The sequence below is a fragment of the Hylobates moloch genome, unplaced genomic scaffold (genome assembly GCF_009828535.3).
Source record: "Hylobates moloch isolate HMO894 unplaced genomic scaffold, HMol_V3 SCAFFOLD_17, whole genome shotgun sequence".
NCBI classification, from domain to species: Eukaryota; Metazoa; Chordata; class Mammalia; order Primates; family Hylobatidae; genus Hylobates; species Hylobates moloch.
The window spans coordinates 66,032,360-66,050,099 of NW_026652292.1; the positions used below are offsets into that span (position 1 = coordinate 66,032,360).

General features: G+C 37.7%; 1 long non-coding RNA gene across 1 annotated transcript in view; it reads left to right on the forward strand.

The window, feature by feature from the left end:
- Positions 1 to 8,161, forward strand: part of LOC131381603 (uncharacterized) — a 56,116-nt gene extending 47,955 nt beyond the window's left edge. The window contains exon 3 of the long non-coding RNA XR_009210456.1: positions 8,034 to 8,161. This is a non-coding gene — a long non-coding RNA (uncharacterized LOC131381603). The remainder of the gene's footprint in view (positions 1 to 8,033) is intronic.
- Positions 8,162 to 17,740: the final 9,579 nt, after the last annotated feature.

Below are 17,740 nucleotides of genomic sequence, written 5' to 3' on the forward strand. Positions count from 1 at the left end.
CAAAATCTACAAACTTACTAGTTTTCAAAAAATATTTATTTTTTGTCATTTGTGCTCTAGGCACTGTAGGATTTACTTGAGATAATACAAGATAAAAATGACACAATTCATCTTTTTGAGGAGTTTGAAAACCAACAGAAAGTATATATATGTATGTAGATAAATATGATTCATGTTAATTTTTTAAGTACCATCCTTGAAATTCATTGTTGTTGTTTGTACTGAGTTTCTAAGAAAGGAGAGCTGTCTATATGGAAGAAGGAGAGTGGGGGCTGAAAAAGTGGATCAGGATTCATCAGATAAGAATGCAACAGGGAGTGCAGGTGAAACTGTGGGGTCTACTTGGGCACCTAAGAGTAGCCACATAGGACTGAAATCGAGGAATCAGTGTGATGGTAAGGCAGATAAAACTTTTTCTGGTTTATTAAGAAATCAATGAAAGGGTGAAAACGATTAAGCTTCAAAGTATAAGCTGATCTATGGCATGTTCTCCAAGTCTCACTCATTAAGTTGTATATTATCATCTTCTTCAATGATGATTAAAAAATAGGTGGCTGGGCGTGGTGGTTCACACCTGTAATCCCAGCACTTTGGGAGGCCGAGGCGGGCGGATCACCTGAGGTGGGGAGTTCAAGACCAGCCTGACCAACATGGAGAAACCCTGTCTCTACTAAAAGTACAAAATTAGCCAGGCCTGGTGGCGCATGCCTGTAATCCCAGCTACTCGGGAGGCTGAGGCAGGAGAATCGCTTGAACCCGGGAGGTGGAGGTTGTGGTGAGCTGAGATCGTACCACTGCACTCCAGCCTGGGCAACAAGAAAAAAAAAAAAAAGGTGTAGTTTTATTTCAAACAATGTTTCAGAATCATTTTCTAATAAACTCCACCTCACAGGATTCCTCTGCTCTGGAAATCAGCAACAATTTCCAATTCACACATCTTTTCAGACAAGAAACATTTGTGTTACAACACATATAAGCATATCTATTTTTATCAACCTCATTTCTTCTAAAAATTTCCCCCGCACACATGTTAAGAATTAGGAATCAAAATAATTAATGGTACTTTAAAATCATACTCTCTGTTATCTATATGTTTATCTGATGTTCTCTATCAGATGTTCTGCTATCTGTATGTTTCCCACCAGCATTTCCTCCCCAACTTCTCGGTATGTATTTAAAATATTTCTCTAAATTTAAAGAAAAATACATTACAGTTTCTCCTTTTTGCTGTCCTCCCCATTTGGTGGCTAACTCAAACATCACAAATGACCAAATAGCATTAGACTAAAATAGTTATTCTAGAGTTTGGCTTTGCTTTTTTTCCTTTCCAAAAACCCTAACAGTAAATAATGGGTTTTATAGAAATGCATGAGGCACTCTGTATTGTTTGTCAGCTTTTCCAGTTCCACACTAGTCCCCGCTTCCTCTTTCACATGCACACATCAGAACAACAGGATAGCATGAAGCACGCCAAGTTTAGAACTAATCAAACTGTCTAGGAGTAAGTTACAAAAGTTGCTGAAGAATGCTTTATTCACTCTCAGAATGAAAGCATTCGATGAGGGGAGAGGGGACTAGAAAAACGAATGGAGAAAAATCTAAAGGAAACACAAATTACTGTTGTACTTCTTAGCACCTTGGGTTCACATTTGCCAGGACCCATAAGGGTCATTACCAATTTGGTGGTGACTAAAATGCAGCATAGTCGCATGTTTCATCTTTCCTATTCCTTAGGACTTTATTTTTATAATGAAAACAGTGGAAATCTATTAAGAGAAACTGATACATAAAGTATGTCCCTGCATTAACATCCCCTAGTTGAGCTCTGTGAAGGAGGGATTATTTTTATTTTTTGAGGATCCCAAATGAGTTGCAGAAAGATCTAAACAAGAAGTAGAGGAGGGACGACTTACATGCCTGAAAGCTTCTTTGACAGACGACAACCTGAAAATGTGAAATTCTGTGCACATCAGAAACAGATAAGAAAGATAGATGTTGAGCTGGCCTCCTCCTTCCAGCTGGAGTGAGGCGAAGGGGAGGGGGAGGGTATGTTCCTGCAGCTGTTTCCCACTGGTCAGGTGGGAAGTTGGGCTGTACAGGCATCACAGTAGGCAGTGCAGTAAATCAGATAGTATCTCTGCTGGAAGAAGGCCAAGCTGCCCTTGAAGATATTAGGTAGAGCTCCCTGGTAGCTCAGGGAGAAGGCATCCATTTCAATCATTTTCATGAACATCCCCAAAGTCAGCTGTTTTGGCAGAAAGTGTCGTGTGTTGTAGTAACTTCCTGTTGAAGTTATAAAGGAGAAATAAAAGCCCTGCACTCATTCCACAAGACTCTAACACTGCTGGACAAAAAACTCCTGGACACGATTCATATAGGAGGTCTGTTTTGGCTTTCACTTTCTTACTTTCTTCCCCTTTCTGCTCTATGTCCCTGCCTTCTCTTGCAAAGCAGATAACTTCCAAATTTGTGGTTGAGTGAAGGAAAATTTGTAAATTAAAGTATTCTGGGCAATCCACACAATCTATATATGAAAACAATGGTCTATGGAGCAGAATGGACTCCTAGATAACACAGAAGCATGAGCAAGCTATCAGGTTGACACTGATGGTAAGGGAGAAATCTAGATGATATTATTGGTTGCATAGCCCTGTGAAAAAAATCATGGTCTTTATTGGCTGACAAATCTTTGTTTAAGGCCTACTTCCACTATTACTTGACAGTGTGAACTTGGGTGGGCCTCACCAAGCACTGGGTGCCACCGTAAAATGCAGACATTACTTCTCCTTCATACTGTTATGAATCCTTCACGAGGTAAGACAAAGATGCTTCCTTATTTTCTTATTGCCGCTGTAACAAATTATCACAAACACAAATTTAATGTCTTACAAATCTGGCAGTCAGAATTCCTAAGATGAGTCTTACAGGGCTGTAATTAAGGGGTCAGCAGAAATTTTTCCTTCTAGACACTCCAAGAGAGTTGATTCTTTGCCTCTTCCAGCTTTTAAAGGCTGTTGTTCATCATTCCTTGTGGCGGACAAAGAAGCAACTCTCCAAAGCTTGTGGACACATCATTCCTATCTGTGCTTCAGTCATCACATTGCCTTCTTTCCTCTCTACTATCCTACCTCCCTCTTATAAGAACCCTTGTAATTATATAGGGTCTATCATGATAACCCACCAAATGCAGTATCATTAACTTAATCACATATACCATATATGTTCATTTATCATATAAGGTAACATATTCACAGTTTGTAGGAATTAGGATGCCATATAAGGTAATATATTTTCCATGAAAGGTAATGCATTCACAGTTTCCAGGGATTAGGATGTGGACATCTTTGAGGGGGTCATTATGCATATATTGCAGGTTTTAGCATAAAAAGGCATGAAACAAATTTCAGCTCTTCTTTACTCTTCTCCTATCAGGATTACAGTAACATGGACTCATTTGCTCTTTTGTTCAATACATCATCATCTGATCACTCTTCTCAGAAGTAAAAAAAAAAATGCTGAAGGAATTAAGATTAACATGAACAAGTCTTCAAAGCTATAAGAAAGCAGAAATATTATACTTATGGTATGGATTTGTTTCCTTCTTTGGTCAGTGTTTAAGGCCTGGTGTTTTATTTATCTCAATTATGTTTGAAAAGCATCTGGAAGAAAATCAAATTATGTAGCCAATTGTAAGTGTAAGACCATGATGAACGAAGAGGAATTTTTTCCACTCAATATGTCAAGTAACTAGCTGCAAACAAGCTATTTGTTTTTTTGAGAATGATAATGAGAATGAAAGAATCATCTTAGTTTTTTGAGTTTGTGAAAATACGAGCCTTGTGATATGAGGGAGTTGGAACTGCTAGGTGTTTTCAGCTTCTGATTTAATATTCTTTCAAATTGCACTGACATCATAATCATTTATCTTCAAGGACAGCAGGGGGAGGCCAAAATAGTTTCAGTTTCACTGTGTTTTAATGGTAAATTCTTATCCTCTTGCTGATGTCCACTATAAAATGATAATTCATTCTGCCATCATGTGAAATGAACCAACTAAATCAAAATATTTTTCATAGGGGAGTAGCCTAGGGAAGTGAAGGAAACAGCATGATGAACTTGTCATGCTGGGCTATTTTTGGATGGCCTTCTTCAAGGATCAGTATAAAGGTAACATTTATAACAAAGCTTTCTTCAGTGAGGCAGAAAAATATGCAGAACCCCACGCATACTTAACAAAAGTAGCCAGCTCACTGCACCTGACTTAACTGTAAAAAATGTAGATTTTTTTTCTCCATGTCATAGTATCTACTAGGAAGAGTAATTAGGGGAAATAATGCTTGATTCATTAACTCATTTATTCATTTACTCATTATCTCATTAAAACTCTTAGAAGAACCTACGATTTGTTTTTCACTTATTCATTTAATCATTCATTTTTCTATCTTTTCAATAATCAATTTATACATTAATTTATTAACTCAGTCACTAATTCAAAAAAACTCCATTGAATATCTTATCTCTGCTTTTATCATGTTGAGTATTGAAGATGCAAAGATAAATCAAGTCCATACATGATCTAGCATCCCACCTCTTGGTCCAATCTGTAGTTACAATAGAAGACTCTGTCTAGAGGACACAGAAACAGAAGTAGGATGTTTTGTTGATGCACCGTTGATCAGTTTCAATACTATAGGCAGGAAAATTGTGATAAGAGAGAGATTATCTGATTTCAGGCCACCCAAATGTGTGACTGCATCCTTAATCCTTGCATCTTCATTGATGAGCACAAGCTTTGGGGGCGTTTGTGCTCAAAGTTTGTGCTACATGTATTATTCTGTGATCAATTTCTAATTATGTTATGAGAACTAGAAAAATGTGTATTCTTTCCAGCCAAATTGATTTTTATCCTGGTCAGCATCACTGTGGAAAATACTGTATTTTGCCATGCCATACTGCTTTGGCTGCCAGAGTGTAAGGGCTAAAACTGGTTTGAAATGGAGTGGCTAGACTTTTCTGCACTCTTGAGTAAGGTCAGAGTAGCTGTCACTAGAATGACAGATTCTGGCTTTGTGTTCTCAAAAACAATCCTCACCATAATGACATAGCTAAGAGATCCCGGTCTTTGTCTAATGTATTTATCAAATATATTTGGACATATAGCTAAGAAAGACCTGGCCTTCTAATCTGTTGACCTTCCTAATGTGGACACCAATTGCACTTTTGAGATCTCATTTATTCCCATCCCAAACTACAATATCTCTTCATCTAATATATTTTCTGCTATTCCTCTATACCCATATTGGTCCATAAAAGTTCTTTATTCTTCAGATATTTTCAATGTCCTTCCCTTGCTCCCACTTTCACCTATTTTAGGTGAAAAAATTTTGTTCCTGCCTCTCTCATTCAGTATTTCTTGAAGGACGTAAAACTAATAACACAATGTAATTTTTAAATACTTGATTTATCATTCTCTCCTCTCCCCCTCATATATACACAGTCATCTAAAAGCTTGTTAGTCAAGAGAATTATATTTTATGTTTTGATATCTCACATTGCTCTGACCCTCATGTTGAATTGATGCATCCACGAACAGACTGTTTGAAAGTCTTTTTGATACCTAGTCAGATACCTCTATGACAATAATTCATGGATTACATCCCAGAGTTCTTTGTCCTCTGGAAAGCCCCCTCCACCTCTAATGCTGGAGGTTCCAACCCTGTCTTTGCTAGTCAGTCTCCCTCATATGGAGGAAATACTTGAACTTCAGTGTGAAGCTATCAGTGGCCTTTAACAAAGGAGCAAAATAAGAGAACATACATAATAATAATATATCATGTTATGTATGTTATTAAGAATGAGAGGTTGTAATCCTAGTTTTGGAAACAAGAAAGCAGACAGGGACACTAAGAAGGAAAATGAGAACCCAGAAAACAAAACAAAACAACAGAAAAGAAAAACCCTAACTGAATTCCTAGGAATATTGCATTAATTAAATATTAATGGTGTTCCAGGCACTTCTAAGTACTTTAAATATACTAACTAAATTAATTATCATAATAACATAATGTAGGTATCATGTCTCCATCAGAATACTGAGATACAGAAGTTAAGTAACTGTTAAGGTCACACAGAAAATAAGAGGTGCAGACAGAAATGGGCCCCAGCTATATTACTCTAGACATCATATCCTAAACCACTAGTTAATATAGCAATAAAGACAGGAAGTAGAATAACATGGTTATTATGGTTGTGCATGGAAGGTTTAATGTGACTCTGGGTGCTTGCATGAGTTTTAGGAGGAAAGTTGTGGGGGGAATTGTCACTGATAATGAATTCTGCTTTCATGGTTTTAGTCAAGATAGCATAGAAAAAAACTTAGCTTCAAATATTTAAATGTGTGGTTCAGAAAAAAACAAAAATAAAAAATTGACTTCCAATAATGTTGGTTTCGAGACTCTGACATCACAAATAACTTTATGGTTGATATGATAATGAAAGGATCAGTTTTATTTGGAAAGCCATCCATAGATTACAAACAACCGATTATTAACTTTGGCCAATATTAGACTTTAAATGATTGACTTTTAAGTCTGGACAAATATATTTGCCTTGAAAAGCCTGTAGTTATTTTCCAATGAGGTACAGAATGAGAGATAACAACAAACTGCAAAAAAAAATTGCTAAGACATTTGTCACCAGTCCTCTCTGCAAATTGTGTGTGTATGTGTCATTCATTGAGAACGATTGTCTAGGCTTTTGGTTCTGCTTTGGAAGCTAAGGAATGTATTGCATTTTGGAATTTCTTTCACGTGGAAGGAATCCAGTTCCTGAGGACTGTTGACAATGGACAAATACTCCGCATAGAAAGACCATAAGGAATACTTCCATTTTCAGTTTGCTGAAATCACACTTGTTAGAAGCACCAAATGCAGATCTTTTTCTATGACTATGGCAAAACCTTTTTGGGTCAAAATACGAAGACTTGAAACTAATTTCATTTTAATTAGTTTAAGTGTATTTTTTACAGGACACATAGTTTGCTGGAAAATCTTCAGTGATTTCTGCTTTGGAATATCAGATGGAAAGGAAGAAAGGAAGGAAGGAAGGAGGGAGGGAAGGAAGGGAGGAAGAGAGGGAAAGAGAGAAAGAGAGAAAAGACAGAAAAGAAAGAAAGAAAAGAAAGAAAGAAAGAAAGAAAAAGAAAGAAAGAAAGAAAGAAAGAAAGAAAGAAAGAAAGAAAGAAAAATTACTGTGTGTCATAGGAATGCCATGCAAGCAGAAACTGTCACACTCATTTTTATGATATTGGTTTATTGATATCTGGATATCAATGGAAAAATTGCTGAGCGAGTGGATGCTTTAATGAATGACACATGAATGAAATGCTTTTGTCTATTTTTGGAGTTAAATCAGTATTAGTTTATGAGATTCAGCAACTCCCAAATATTTCATTCCCATTTTAGATGTATACTAATCTTGTAAACATGGTGTACACATATTATTGGAGATTAAAGAAAGGCAAATATTTTATTTCATAAATTATCAGCATAGAAGATGAAGAGAATTGGTAAGTAGGATCTGCTGTGAAGATACTGAAGGTGGATTATAGCAGATGTAGTCAGAAGAAATTGAGGATGGATTCCATTTTCGTGTTTGTTTTCTTGTGTTCCTTGTTTTCTTTTGATTTATTTCTTTTAGTTTAAGATTCTGTCACTCTCCTACTCAAAAGCTTCGAATGGCTTCCCATCGGAACTACAATAAGCTCCTAACTCTAACCTGGCATAACGCCACTTAATCTGGTCTCTGTCCAGATCATTGGCTTTATCTCATTCCCCATCCTACCAGGCTTCGTATTTTCTCCACAGAACATTTGCACTAGCTCTGCCTGGAATTATCCTTCATCATCTTTATTTGACTGGATCCTTTTCCCTCTTCAGCTCTTCATTAATTCTTCAGAGATGCTTCCTTGAACACTCTGCAAATTAATCTGCTAGTCACTCAGTATCATCACATCTCCTATTTTAATTCTACAGATATCTTGACATGTTGGAGATGCCACATGTTCACATTCTCACTGAGCCAGGGTGAGTTTGAACCATCTCAGTCCTGGTACTCTATATGGAGGCAACGAAGCTCTCTTGGAAACACATTCTCCAGCCCCAGTTGTTCTACCCTTCAGGTACTCAGATCATTCCATTGAGCAAAGAACCATCTCCACTGTGCCTTTTCAGAATCCCTTTATTTATGGTTGTATCGTTACACAGCAACAGATAAGGAAAGCATTCACTCACTGATCATTCTTTGTAATTATCCTGTTACTTGTATGTTTTAAAAAATGTCTATCTCCCTACAATTTTTCCAGCTCCATGATGGCATAAACTTTGTTCTGTTTACTACTGGATACCTCTTACCAGTATACATTTGTTAAAACATAAATTTTTATTTCATCAAACCCATTTGATGATTCTGTATAATATTATCCCCATTTTACAGGTGAAAAAACTGAATATTAAGAAGATTAAACATTTTCCAAGAATAAAGAAGTAAAAAATGACACAATTAGAATTTGAGCTAATTTTACTTGTTATTTTGTTTTTCATTATAGCATTATAAAATAAATTATTGGGCTATGTTGCTCTCCAAGTATACTTTCAGTGTTAAAATGTAGAGTGTTTAAGAGCACTGAATATGGAGCCAGATTGCCTTGATTTAAATTTTAACTCTGCCACATTTTAGCTGTATAGTCTTGACTCAATTTTCCAATTTGTAAAATAAAAGTTATAATTTTTTCTAACATTGAGGACGGTTTGAGGTATACATGAGTGACTGTATCTCAAGCATTTTGCCAGTGGTGGCATATAAGAAGTGCTCAGTAAATACTACCTACCATCATCATTATTGTTATAATTGTATTATAGGATATTTAGAAATGGTTCAATATTTAACAACTAAGTGTTATTCATAAACTATTTGCTATCATTTTATATGTAAAATATTTATCAAAACATAGGTCAACATATATGTATTCATATTATAAAGTAAAGAATTATAACCATGAGCATGGGTAATCCATTCCGGCATATGTGGCGTACATGAATGTTATGAATTATTGCTATTGGTGTTTTTCACTGCAAAAAAGTTATCTCTAAAATTAAAAATTATGTAATTTGTACTGGGCAGCTGCATTGGAAGTGATCTCAGTCAACTCTGTCTTATGTAGAAAAAAAAAAGCCTAATGATAATATAGGTGCAGGACCCCTTTCAAGATCACACAGGCAATTAATACTTGAGTGACAAGAAGAGCTGAAGTGTCCTGAGTCCTATTCTTGTGCTTTCCAGCTTAACCACACTTTCTAGTGCCAATATGTCATTGTTAATGGAGAAAGGTTCTTCTAGTTAACTGACTACCAAAATGTGTGTAACATTTGCTTGGAGCTCTATGTGGGGTTAAAAACTCACCAAGTACTCATCAAGAGCACTGCATTTGACTTCCCATTAGTAAAAAGGATAATAATGACTCCATGGAAAGGTAGTGACATATCAGATCCTTCTAGGTCTATCTGAGGTCATGAGAAGCAGTCCACACTTAGAAGAAATTAGAGATTTTGAAGGATGTGAGACAAATTTTAAAGAATTTGGCTTCTCTGATGCCTCTGAAACTGTAATTAGTGGCCTGAAGCTCCTGGCCACAGTAGTCTTCAGCAAACAGCTGTCTTCCTTTTTTAGGAAGAGCAATATAAGGCATGCAAACCACATGGATTTCTTTTGAAACAGCTAGAACTTTTTGTCAATACCATCTTTTGTCTCTCTCTTTCTCTTCAGAAGCACTGAGAAGAGATCTTATCAAATAAATAATCCAAGGAAGCTTCTGGTATTACTATTTCCCAGACAACTTTCTGGATTTCTTAAACATGGAGCCAGATTCTTGACAGTCATGATGTGGTTTGCACTGGTGTTTTCTACCTGACAGCCTCTCCATAATATCGTCAGGCTATGTGGATGACAGCCAAACAGAGCTTCCACCTTTACCCTGTGTTTTCAGGAGTTGAAGATCCAGTCGTTCTTGTGAATTTATAAGTATTATTTGCTCTTCTTCCTCTCAGGCAAATATGAGGACATATAGGTTAAAACAAATACACAAACTACCTCTCCTTCCCTACTTTCAGCAGAACTCTAACGCTGATTCTACTGTAACAGAACTTCAGAAATTCTAGCAGCAGACTGTGGATCACCCTTCAATTATATCACATGAAGACATATAAATATGTCAAATGATATGATCTGGCTCTGTCCCCACTGAAATCTCACCTTGCATTGTAATAATTCTCACGTGTCAAGGTCAGGGCCAGGTGGAGATAATTGAATCATGGGGGCGGTTCCCCCATACTGTTCTCCTGGTAGTGAATAAGTCTCAGGTGAGCTGATGGTTTTATAAAGGGCAGTTCCCCTGCACATGCTGTCTTGCCTGCTGCCACGCAAGATGTGCCTTTGCTTCTCCTTTGCCTTCTACCATGATTGTGAGGCCTCCCCAGCCATGTGGAACTGTGAGTCCATTAAATCTCTTTCTTTTATAAATTAACCAGTCTTGGGTATGTCTTTATTAGCAGCATGATAACAGATAATACACCAATGTTGCCAGGATGGTTGTCAAAGTTTAACACAATTTATGCTATATGATATATTTATAATATGCATTATGTTATATGATTGCATAATACAAATAGAGCACTATCTAGAAAAAATGATTTTCTCGCAAACATTCTACTTCTGAACTTAAAATGTGTCTCTAGTGTGAGTGTTTTATTGTGAAAAATGAGGTAGACTTCAGCAAGGACTCTTGGTTGTATTCAGCAGAAAATTATTCTAGTTATTATTTAGAAACAAAACTTTTTTCTTAACTGGTAAACTTAAGAAGAAAATATTGTAAAAATCATCAACAAAAATGCTGAGGAATGTGGTTGGGTCTATGTGCACATACATGTGAAGGTAATAGTGGCTCATCCAAGGTAATGCCAATGAAGACCTCCCTCCCTTTGTCAGACAATGTTTTATGCACATGAACTTATTCAATCCTTAAACCAGTATTATGAGATAATGCCTATAATTATCCCTACTTTACAGATAAAGAAACTGAGGAAAAGTCATTGAAGCTTTTATCCAAAGATATATTAAAATACTAAATGGTGGAAATGGAACAGCATTCAAGGTCATACCACAGGAACATTATTCTTAGGGAGTTGCTGCTGCCTCCACTACTCACCATATAGTGTTTCTCCCACCATTGCTATTGCCGGCACTGGACATTGAGTGCTGCACACTGTCAGAAAAATGCTTATAAACTAGCTCATTATTTTGTATCACTCGTTCCAGATTCACATCCTGGCTGTATCTATAGGGTCCTACCATGTCTCATGTCCATGTCCTATCTTTGAGGAAGTTAGAAAGCCAGTCTCTGGCCTTTGGTGGTAAGACTCACACAGTAATAAATTTCTCAAAACTAGGAATTGAGTTCAAATGCTTAGCAGCCCCCCCCACAAAAAATAGTCACTGCTTTCTCTTACAGTAACTACTAATAACCTTGGATGAAAAAATCTAAGTTCTATTTAAAGCCTACCATGCAATTTAGGAAAATTGCAGCTGTGGACACCATTAATTGACTACAAATGTAAATGACTTTGCTTCTAAAAGATAACCATTTTGGATTCTACCCTCAGCATGAACAATTCATAATCATTAAAATAAATAGATAATTAATTAATTAAAACTGTAGAGAATAATTGAATGATTTGAATGAATTCTTGACAATCTATAGAAAACTAATACTACAGGACTTTGACTCTAATTCATAGAAATTTCTCCCAATATAAAATTGAACGTTAGATAATGTTAGAAGTGAACCGACCGAAAAGGGGCTGAGAAAAGAGAGAGTAAACGCGATGTCTACTGTAGAATGTTTTTGACATGGTCCAGTTACTGCGTCACAACTTCATGTTTCTTACTCTTGGCAATAGAATAAAGTCCTCAGCAGAAGGACTTTTTTCAAGTCCAAAAACATGACACTTCAGAGCTATAACCATAACTTCTCTTTCTATGTCGATGGGATTTACAGTGTTTGCAGATGGAAGTAATTTAATACCGTGGTGATCTTTCATCTAGCCTGTTTCCTTTCAGTGACCTTATGTTTACTATAAGAAAACACCAACAAGGTGTCTGATTTCTTCATGGAAAAGTGGCAACTATTTAAAACAAAAGGATTTTGTCTAGCAGAATCATAAATCTTTCACTGTTTCTGCAATTTAACAAAAAGGCTCATCTGTTCTGTGAGGAGTGTTTGCCTGTGAGACAAGGCCAGTTTGACTTTCTCATAAAAAATGCATTTTTTGAGGTGAGGGAGGATAGCTGTAGAATAAAAAGTCACTGTTCTATCTATGGCAGGAAAATCAAATCGTTTAATTTCCATAGCTTTTCCTCAAACTGTTCGTAAGTTATCATTTTGAAAGAAAACTCCAGAATCTTTCCTGGAATTTCCCAGGATGCTTTGAAAATAATCATAGGTTCTTTGTGCCCCTCACTTGTCTCTGCTTCAACGTGTCTGGTTCCTGCTGATTTTAAAGCCTGTTCTATAGCCCAGAAAGCAGATTCTTCTTGGGATGAGAGAAGCTTCTGGTAACCACAGTAACACACCTTTCCAGGGAATCTTCCCATCAACATTTAATAAGTTAAATCATAAATAATAGAATGAAATCTTTCAGCAGAAGACCAGAAGCTGTTACTGGAACACTCAGGAAATGGATAACAGCTGTCTTGAAGGTGATGAGATGCAAGATGGCTTCCTATATTGGAGGCAGTTTTTCTAATGAGAGAGAGAACTTGAATCCAGAGTGACCATTCTGTTTACACCATAAGGCAGGACAGGAAAATGCCAAATACTTCTACAAGTGCAATGCTACATCCAAAGATATACTGTAGACCTTAATCTAGAGTGTAGATTTTGGCCTCTGTGTATGAATAATTCACTCAGGAATTATTCGCAAGTGTGTGTTTTTAGAGTCCTGAGTGGGTCCATGAACAGGGTGAAATATGTTATTTTAAACAGCAATTATGTGTTGAGTACCTCATGCATGCCAAAGTGTTCTGGTTCTTGGAAATGGAGTAGGAAACAAAGCACATGGAGACACAAAGAAGTAGCAATGTGTAAACAGGTATCTGAGGTACCTGCAGTAGTAGTTAGTTAAGTTAAAAGTGTAGAAGTAAGAAGAGAGTTGCAGGCAGAGGCAAATAGTTCAGGCAAGGCAGGCAAGGACCTAGGTGCAAAGACATCGCTGTGTATTTTGCAACTGAAGTTCCTTCAGCATATTGGTCTTCAGCCAAAAAAAAAAAAAAAAAAATCATTTACATTACAAAATTTTGGGGAGGCCAGGTGCAGTGGCTCACTCCTGTAATCCTAGCACTTTGGGAGGCCGAGGCGGGCGGATCACTTGAGGCCAGGAGTTCAAGATCAGCCTGGCCAACATGGCGAAGCCACATCTCTGCTAAAAATACAAAAATTAGCCAGGTGTAGTGGAGTGCGCCTATAATCCCAGCTACTGGGGAGGCTGAGGCATGAGAATTGCTTGAACCCAGGAGGCAGAGGCTGTAGTGAGCCGAGATAGCACTGCCCTCCAGCCTGGGTGACAGAATGAGAGACCCTCTCAAAGAAACAAAAAATGTGTTTGATATGGCAGGAAGTGCTCCAGGTGTTTGGGGTACAATCATCAGCAAAGCAGAGGAAAAAGTTTCTTGTCTTAATGAAGCATATTCTGTGATCCATCCTCGTTGTCACCTCTTCCTCCTCCCAAATTCTTATGATAAAGGAAGGAGGGAGTTAATATGCACTGCTAATTCAAACCTACTAAGGTTTTGAAGTAATAGAAAATTCCCCACCTTTAATTTGTCTCAATGAATGTCTGCTTCAGTAGAAATTAAAGAGGCTCCTAAAATTTGCTATTTACTGGGCTGGGTCCAGGCAATGAAAAGATTAACTTGACCTATAGATTCAATGCAATCATGATCAAAATCCCAGCAAGTTATTTTGCAGATATTGACAAACCGATTTTGAAGTTTGTGTGGAAAGGGAAAAGACCCAGAACAGCATACCACAATATTGAAAGAGAAGAAGAAAATTGGAAGGCTGACTCTGCTGGACTTCAAGACTTCCTATGAGGCTACAGTCATCAAGAAAGTATGGTGTTTGTGAAAGAATAAATGCAGAAATCAATGGAACAAAATGGACAGCCCAGATATAGACCCACGGGAACATAGTAAACTGGTCTTTGACGCAGGAGCAAAGGCAATCCAATGGAGAAAGGATAGTCTCTTCAATAAAAGGTGCTGGCACAATTGGACATCCACACGCAAACAAGTGAGTCTAGGCAGACTTTACACCTTCCACAGAATTATCTCAAGTGAATCATCGACCTGAACTTAAAATACAAAGCTACAAAACTCCTAGATGATAACATAGGAGAAAATCCTTTCACTCTCATCATGGAAAATGGGCAAAGCAGTTGGTCATCTCATACAATGGTATTGGCATCTCCTTCTTATAGAAATAGTGAGCGTTTGACAAGTATTTTCTACGTGCAACAAATTTCTGTTTAATTTCTACAATTCAGTGATGTGAGACAAAGCTGAGATTTCAAGTAGAACAGAAATTTCCCATAGGTGATTCTACTAGTAAGTAATAGCAACAAGATAGCCATAAACTCCATTACCTCAAAGTCTTAGTCACTCTTAGACACTAAACTGATATTGCCTGGTTTGCTTCTTAGGCAAGTTAGAGGTATTTTGGTGGTTGACCTATTTTGCTAAACATTTAATCTGGTATTAGTTATTTCAGGATGTTTCTTTAAAATTATTCCAATGATAGGTTTCTTTAATTGTTGCATCTACATGTGTGCATGCACACACACATTTTATCAATAATTCAGAAAACATTTACTTGAATTCAAATAATATGAAATGTTTGCCTCTCCCACTGAGTTGTGAGTTTCAAGAGTGCAAACACAATGTATAAATAGCATGTAGTATGTCGTCTGGTGTATATTAGTGCTTAATAAATATTCATTGCATAAATTAGACTTCTCTTATAAGACAGCTTTTTAGAAACTATGTAGATGTCAGGAAATAGCCTATGGTTACTGTCTCTTTATATCAGTGGAGACAAGACCACAAAAAAGAAGATGTAGCAGTTAAAATCTGTCACTCTGTCAGACAGCACTTGAGCACCCTGACGCTAGTCTTATCCCTTGTCCCAACCTGCTGCCTTTCTCTCATCTGGCTTCTGTCTCTTCCTGTTCCCCTGGTAAATTATTTTTTCTAGTTTCTCATAGTTTGCTGTTGTATCAGCTATAGCTAGCCTTTACAAATCACCTCTAACCTTCACTTCTAGTATTCTCTCTTGCTTATTCTCCTGATGGCTCAATGCACCTGGCCCTAGCAGACTTCCCCAGGATTGCCAGCCCTTCTCTTGTCAACTGGTATCTTATAAGTTTGATAGGATATAAAGGTGAACCTCCTGGCACTATTGTGTAGGGTTTAATAATAAAAATACAGAACACTCAAGTGTGATCATTTGATTTGTAAATACACTGTTTAGTTACTAAGAGCACCAGAAAGAAAATATTTGTGCAGTTGTGTCACCTATTTAACAAAAAATAATACGTCCACTTAAAATGAGTTCTTTAAGAAAGCACAATCTGATTCTTGGTTTTTAAATGTTTTCGGTAAACCCAGTTTTTGTAGTAATTGTGGCTCATATTAATGTTAAAGTTAATTTTGAAAACAAAGAAAAATGATGTCGATTTTATGAAAGTGGTTTTAAAGTTGCTCATACTTGTAAAGAAAGTCTAATTTTTATTTATCACGTAATTATTCAAATAACGAAATGAACTCAGGAAACAACAGATGTTGGCAAGGATGTGGAGAAATAGGAACGCTTTTACACTGTCAGTGGGAGTGTAAATGAGTTCAACCATTGTGGAAAACAGTGTGACGATCCCTCAAGGATCTAGAACCACAAATACCATTTGACCCAGCAATCCCATTACTGGGTACATACCCAAAGGATTATAAATCATTCTACTATAAAGACACCTGCACACATATGTTTTTTGCAGCACTGCTCACAATAGCAAAGCCTTGGAACCAATCCAAATGCCCATCAATGATAGACTGGATAAGAAAATTAACACAAGAACAGAAAACCAAACGCCACATGTTCTCACTCATAAGTGGGAGTTGAACAATGGGAACACATGGACACAGGGAGGGGAACATCACACATGGGGGCCTGTTGGGGGTGGGGGGAAGGGGGAGGGATAGCATTAGGAGAAATACCTAATGTAGATGACCAGTTGATGGGTGCAGCCAACCACCATGGCACATGTATGCCTATGTAACAAACCTGCACGTTCTGCACATGTATCCCAGAACTTAAAGTATAATAAATAAAAAAAAACCCACAACAACAAAATGAAGTGCATAGATGTAATCAATGGGGGGATTTATGAGAGCTGTTTCTTTTTGTGAAATTGCGAGAAATACAAAGTTTAGTTCATTAATGCTTTAGCAAACATCTTCTAACATTATAAATTCTTTGGATAATACAATATGCATTAAGATATTCCCCACCACAAGGCTGGGCCCAGTGGCTCACCCCTGTAATCCCAGCACTTTGGGAAGCTGAGGCAGGTAGATCACGAAGCCAGGAGATCGAGACCATCCTGGCTAACATGATGAAACCTGTCTCTACTAAAAATACAAAAAATTAGCCGGGCGTGGCAGCGGGCGCCTGTAGTCCCAGCTACTAGGGAGGCTAAGGCAGGGGAATCGCTTGAACCTGGGAGGCAGACGTTGCAGTGAGCCAAGATCACGCCACTGCACTCTAGCCTGGGAGACAGAGCGAGACTCCATCTCAAAAAAAAAGACTTCCCCCCCCTCACTGTGGGAAGCCAGGCCACTATGAGCAGAAAACAGATTCTGTGGCCATCATTCCACAGAAACTCAGTGGGCCTCTCTGGCAGGGCATGAAGGAGTTTGGTCCTTGGTCTAATTAGTCATCCTCCCTCTGGGACTCTGCTTAGAAGTCTAACTTAAGGCTTGCCTTGTTTCCTTGCAGTGATAGGAAAATCCATTTCAATTCGGCAGCATTCCCTTGATTGGAACACATTTGAGGATTTGGAAGCACAGCAGAGCAAGCTTAAGGGTTAGAGTCTGGAGCTGCCAGTTAACAGAATTGGCAGTCACCCATCCTAATCTTTTTGGTCTAAGGAGGCCGCTTCCTTCTCATGAGGAAGAAGTCAGAGCCATATATCCCAAACCCCGGTGGCTCTCCTCTGTGGCTTGTGGTTTCCCTGAACTTTATTCCCCAAGCCTGAGGCCTGCTAACAATTCTGGGATGACATATACATACACTCATGGTTACGTAGGTGGGGGTGAAGATAAACACACAAGTCAATCCCACAAATACGGGTGATGTGTCTCCTATGTGTCAGGCATCATCCTATGCAACAGGACATGGAGATGCCATTGTTTCTTTATCTAAGTAGCTTGTTTTAGGCTAACTCTATGTTGCTATCAATTTACCCCTCTCCATATATATAGAAGGAAAACTAGGGACCAGAGTACTCTGTTATGAGAGTATGGTGGAGAATTGGACACAGCACTGAATTTGGAATCATATGACTATTTGATCCCTGGT